This window comes from Pavona decussata, unplaced genomic scaffold (genome assembly GCF_977016875.1).
Source record: "Pavona decussata unplaced genomic scaffold, jaPavDecu1.1 SCAFFOLD_375, whole genome shotgun sequence".
In the NCBI taxonomy this organism is placed as follows: domain Eukaryota; kingdom Metazoa; phylum Cnidaria; class Anthozoa; order Scleractinia; family Agariciidae; genus Pavona; species Pavona decussata.
This window is the reverse complement of record NW_028145750.1, coordinates 640942-646945: the sequence shown is the minus strand read 5'-3', so window position 1 is coordinate 646945 and position 6004 is coordinate 640942. Positions and strand designations below refer to the sequence as shown.

The following is a 6004-nucleotide window of genomic DNA, read 5'->3' as shown; positions in this document are numbered from 1 at the left end:
CTAAAACCCAACAGTTCGCTTATTGTCCTCGAAGAACATGAAAACAAAGTGAACAATAGCCTATTCAAACCCAACCGCATCCTGCCCTTCACTGTGGCTTAAGTCAACCGGAAAAAACCTAGGCTAAACCGGGGTTTTCGTTGAGGTTAGACGGGGTTTTGCCGAGGTGGAACCGCAGATCAGATGGTCCAATAGTTTCAGGAGGTACTGTGGGAAGCAAAATGCACAATTTTAATAATTCAAATACCTGAAGACGCTCCTTCTTTTTACTTGGTTCTTCAACCCCCGCACATTTAAGGATAGTGTTTAACTTCAAGGGGCTTGTCTCGTCAACTGGATGCAACTGCTGAGAAAGCTAGAACAAAAAAAAATAAATAAATAAATAGAGAAGAAAATAAATTAGAATACTACATGTATTTCAGTCCAAATTCACAACCAAGCCTGTGATTCTTTGTGAGTTCTTTACTTGGAAGCAATCGAACAGTGCAAAGAAAGTCTTCCGCTTAACTGTTGATTTGAGATGTCTGCTTGCTCATCAGCTTGATAAAACAACAACTTTTCCTCAAAACATAATTTCTTCACCGTTAATTCTTGGATTTACGCTGTTGAAACTGTCAAGTATTCCTTAAGGGTGATTTACAGGGTATGACTCTGTCGCATGCAACAAGCTTACAGGCGCAAGTAGCGCATACTCTAGAAATCCCATGTGACAGTCGTAAGCAAAAGTTGTACCGCCTAAATCGGCCTTTAGAATTTCTTCTTTCGATTTACCATTTCAGAAAGGTGTAAGCTTGGAGTGTATGGCTGCCATAATGGCTGAAATCCGATGTATTTGTGGAAGACAAAACCTTTTTCTTTCTAGGCCCCCCTAAGAACTGAAAATATATACACAGACAATGGATTGGTCAATCTCTTCTAAAGACAGTTAGAACAATAGGACAAAAATATCCCTTCTAGGGGAGGTGAAGGTGAGTTCAGAGCAGCTGGCACTTTTAAGGGTTAAGTTGCATATATAAATGCATGGATTATCAGTTATTGATTCTTTCTCCCGCAGTTAAAGTTGTTAATTTTTCATATATTCACTTTCATCTTATCGCCTTCATGGGTATATTACAAATTCACAAAATGACCAGCTCCCAGTTGGCTTGATAGGCCGATTGGTAGAGCACTGCACCCGTATCTCAGGTCATAGGTTCAAATCCTATTCAAGCCTGAACTTTGTCAGGCTTTCTTTTCACAACTCCTTAAGTTGCATACACTCGATTGCAAAAACGTTGACACCTAAAAAGCATAAACCGTGAACGATGAGACCCAACGGATTTGTGGGTAGTGTTTAACCCTTTGACTCCTGTCGTGTTTCCATGGTTTTCACATAAATTAGCTTTTTCCTAGAGCGGTTTTACTCGTTAAATGCGCAGTAGATAAATAAATATTCTTGGCTTCCAAAATTAACCGCATATTTAACTGGAATGATTAAACAAATGTTTTCGGACGTACAATAATATGGTTACCGATTAATCATTTGCCGAAAAACACACTTGAACGCAAAAATTGCTAACATTCACGGCATGTTGATGAAGACCTTTGGCATATCAAATTTCAACCCGGTTATGCAAATTGAGGTTTTGGCCGGTATAGGAGTGAATGGGTTAAACAATAACCACATTTCTATAATCAATAATTTACCATTCTCATTCTTTGCAATAAATAATACAGTGCTGACTTAATTCTTCCGAATAACTTTCTACCAAATATTGCTTAAGTTCATTGCCTGTTTTGTACTTAGGCAAATTGCAAATTGTATATCTCTCAAATTGCCCCTGGTGGGTAAACTTGGACACTTAAAGGAAAGCTTGGACAGTTTACATCTTTCACCATGTGCAACTAATTTTGGTCATCAGCAGTCGCACGAGAATAGAATATTATGCACATAAATGTAGTACACTTATACCCATAAAGCCGTTGGGTCTCATCGTTCATGGTTAATGCTTTTTAGGTGTCAAAGTTTTTGCAATCGAGTGTATACAACTGCGATGATCATTCACTTATTGATTCTTTCTTCGGCAGTTCTGCAGTTTCAATGAATGTTCAGCAGCAGTATTGTCCCCACTTTGGGCTCAAAGTGCACGGAAAGCGAAGCAGAGATTTCAAAAAGGCTTTCCACTCTTATGGTTATATTCAAAGCCCATCCATTTCTTTCAGTGCAAATTTTATTCTTGTTGAGAATGATGTATTAAGCAGTAAATGACACAGGCATACTTTGGAAAAAATCTGAGTGCTCCTAACAGGAGTCGAACCAAAGACCTTCCGATTACTAGTTTGGATGCTCTACCACTGAGCTACAGGAGACTCGTGGGAGCTAAGGCCATTAAACTAGGTTCATGGGACAAACATTCTTGATATTTACATCTTTCGGCTCCTCAAATTACAGTTTTTGGACTTTGCATAGAGGAATGCATTTTACAACAACTTCCGACAAATCTATTAGATTCCCAGTGGATTTTTCTCACAAAGGTGACAAATTTCTGGTTTTTCACTCCCTCCTGTGAATTTAACATGAATTTAACTACAAGTGCCTCAAACCCAAAACTCAATACTTAGACATTGAAACTTAATTACCCTATTGAAAACATCAAGGATTGAGAATTGAGTGGAGACTGTCAAATTACACTTGACCAGTACTGTAAGTACAGACTGTAAACTCTGACCACGGTAAAACGCTCAAGTACAAACAAGGCATATTGTACAGGCCCAGGTTGCTCGAAAGATGGTTAATTTAACCACATGTTAGCTGATAACGGTTGGTTAAATTTGCTAACAGTGGGTTAACTAACCGTTGGTTAAATTCTTGTTGCTCGAAGGTCTGTTAAGCTAACGCTAATCACTGGTTGACTAACCAAAGGTTAAATAAAAAAAACCCGACTTAAACCATCTCCTAACAGGTTTGACAAGTTTTCCCGCAAAAGATTTTAACTATCTTCTGTCCACTTTTAGAAGTAAAATGGCTGCCGAAAATTCATTATTTGAACTTGAAGACGTCCCTGGTGTCGATGAGCAGTCGAGAGAAGTACAAATACTTCAAACCACCTGCAGGAAACGAAAACCAAATTTTTCAGCACAAGAAATTTCGATTATTACTCAAAAGTTTGAAGAAAATCAAACTATACTGAAATCAAAGTTTACAAACACAAAAACGAACAAAATGAAACAAAGTGTGTGGGAAGAGATGACAATCGCCGTAAACGCGGTAGGAACTACACACCGAAGTGTGAGTGAAGTAGAAGAAAAGTGGACAAACCTCCAAAGAACGGGTGAAGAACGAGCTGTCAAAGTTCTGTAAGGAACAGAGGAAAACTGGTGGTGGCCCACCGCCAAAAACACCGTCTCAGAGCACTGATAAAATTTTGGAGTTGTTGAAAGACACACCGTCATTCAGCGGTTTACAAGGATTTGAAACAGGTTGGTGAAGAGACGACTTTGTTTACTTTTTAAAACAATAGACTGTCATGTGACTGCACGGCAACAGGCTCCTCTCGGCGGTAGTGCCTTGGCGTTGCTGATGATGTTGTGTATTTTGAAACGTATAAAACCTGATACAAACTGCCTTTTTAATATCGAATCAAAAGATAAGTATTTAGGCACTTTCAGTGTTGTATTGAGCAATATAGTATTTATAAGACTCGAGCTTATGAGCGTTGTAAACTTTGGTTATACGCTGTGCAGTTCGTGCTTGACTTTTTTTTAACACTTTCTCTGCATTGTAGTTAAACGGCTGAGAACCATTTTGCTTTACTTGTGGTTGCATTGGCTTTTCTCATATGATTTATTTTGTTACTGTGTTGTAACCATTCCAGGGGAAGAAAACCTTTATATGGATGTGATGAGTAATCCAAGTGAGGCAGCAGATTTGCCCATTTCTCCCCTTTCTCCCCATGAAGCCGACATGTCAGCTGCAATGGGCCATGAGGGACTGCAGTTGCCTGGTATGGGTACACAAGATGAAACTTCTCTGAAGCGCCCACCTGTTGCTTCAGCAAGAGCAAACAACACAACACGCAGATGTACATGTAAGCAAAAGAAAGTCACATCAGATGATGTGCTTCGCTTGCAGTATGAAACGCTGCAATGCAAGAAAGAAACATTACTATTAAAAAAGGCTAAGCTTGAGCTTCAAATAAGACTGCTTGAGAAGCAGTACAGTTGCCTTGAAATGTAGGGCAACCTGCGTTAATGTGCTGATCAACTTGAAAGTTTGACATTTCTTCCCCAGCAAATGTCCCGCCACTTTAACTTGTATTCAAATGACTTAATATTGATGCTATCAAGTCTAATCCACACATTCCTGTAAAATTTATATGGAAATATTTATGTGTATTTATTATTTCGCTTGTGTATGGCAAAATGTGCAAGTACAGGCTTGAGAAAAAAGCCAAAAAAATTAATTTCAAAGAAATGAAAAAATGAAAATATTCGAAAGCACATTAATTACACGTTTTGCAATGTTTCTGTATAGCTTTTGCAGTCCTAATTCTCTGCAAGCTATTCACTGTTAAAAGTGATACCTTTGCATGCAAACACATACACTAGGTGCAAGTAAACAAGAGATAATTGAAACCTACTCAGGGAAAGTTTAAATTCCTCAATGTCATGCAGTCCTAGGAAGGTTATATTAATGTTGTGGTTCAATTTTATCCTTGGTTTAAACTTTTTCTCCCTTTGTTTTTTGGTATGGTAATGTGTGGTAATTTATGATTATTAGTTTATAACAAAGGGAGAAAAAATTGAAATCAAGGATAAAATTGAACCACAATATACATACGTTGATTCCGTCGAAATTTGACAGGGATTTTAAGTGGATGATGGAAATACATCATGATTAATTGCCTTATAGGCAGATTGTGACTCATGGTGATATTTTAGGCTGCTAAAGTTAGAACTGGGGAAAAGCAATGTTTGTGTCCGATTTTTCTGATTCAAAAGCGCAATAAAGTAAACAGTTTTTTTGCTTAGTGATAAAGGATAACCTCTTCTGCAATGTGACAGAAGCAGATGTCTCAATTTCAAGACTCATTTAAAATGATAAGCTTCCATGATAGGACTAAAACTGTGAAACATATACTTTGAACCATCTGATCTTCTTCATGAAGTTTGTTTCTGCAATTTTGCTTCTGTTGCATCACAGTATTATTAGCATACTAAGTTTCTGATCAGTTTCTTAAGTTAGAACCATATCTGTGATGAAAACTGGGACACAAAATTGCAGTATTTTCTGTCTCTGAAGATCAAATGAGTCTGCTAATTAATGTGTTCAAAAATGTGCATTGCCAAGAAGTTCATACTTCAAGATTTCAATCACACATGCAATGAGCAATACTCCGAACACACAATGTATTGAATAAATTAAGAATAAATTTATAATGTAAAAACTCTTCTCATGAATATTTCGTGCATTGTCGGAATCAGTCACATGGTTCCTGCATACATGTACTCTTAAAATAAATACATACGTAATGGGATTAAGTTGATCCTGTGTGGCCTTAACAACAAAAAATGAAAAAAAATTGCCTTTTATGTGCATTTCAATTATTTTGGGGATTTCATAAAGTTGAAGGATTTTCAATTGTTTGGGGAGGGAGGAGAGAGCATTAATTCCTTCTGAAATAATGAGAAAATGCCCTTTAACATACTTTTTATTCAAATTTGTATTGCTGTCTTAATAAATAATCCACAGTGAAGACGACAATGTGTATTCCATGATACAGTATATTACAGCATTTCTACACGCTATTATTAGCCTTTGTTTTTTCTCTTATATACACTCAGTGTGATTGTACTTATAAAACGTTGTCTGTTCTATGAAATTGATGAATGGACTGTGTACTGTATTAACTTTCACACAATAAATAATTTAATGAATAATGCAGTTGGTAGTTGTACAATACTGTGCACTGTTACTAAATACTATTTTTCTGTGAAACTATCTGAAAACTGTAAACACCCCAAA

At 37.1% G+C, this 6004-nt stretch overlaps 1 pseudogene across 1 annotated transcript; it reads left to right on the top strand.

Annotated features, from left to right (window-relative positions):
- The first annotated feature begins 2877 nt into the window (after nucleotides 1–2877).
- Nucleotides 2878–4290, top strand: LOC146452298 (uncharacterized; annotated as a pseudogene). Its single transcript, XR_014859790.1, has 2 exons — nucleotides 2878–3459; nucleotides 3855–4290. The product of XR_014859790.1 is annotated as an uncharacterized LOC146452298 (transcript).
- Nucleotides 4291–6004: the final 1714 nt, after the last annotated feature.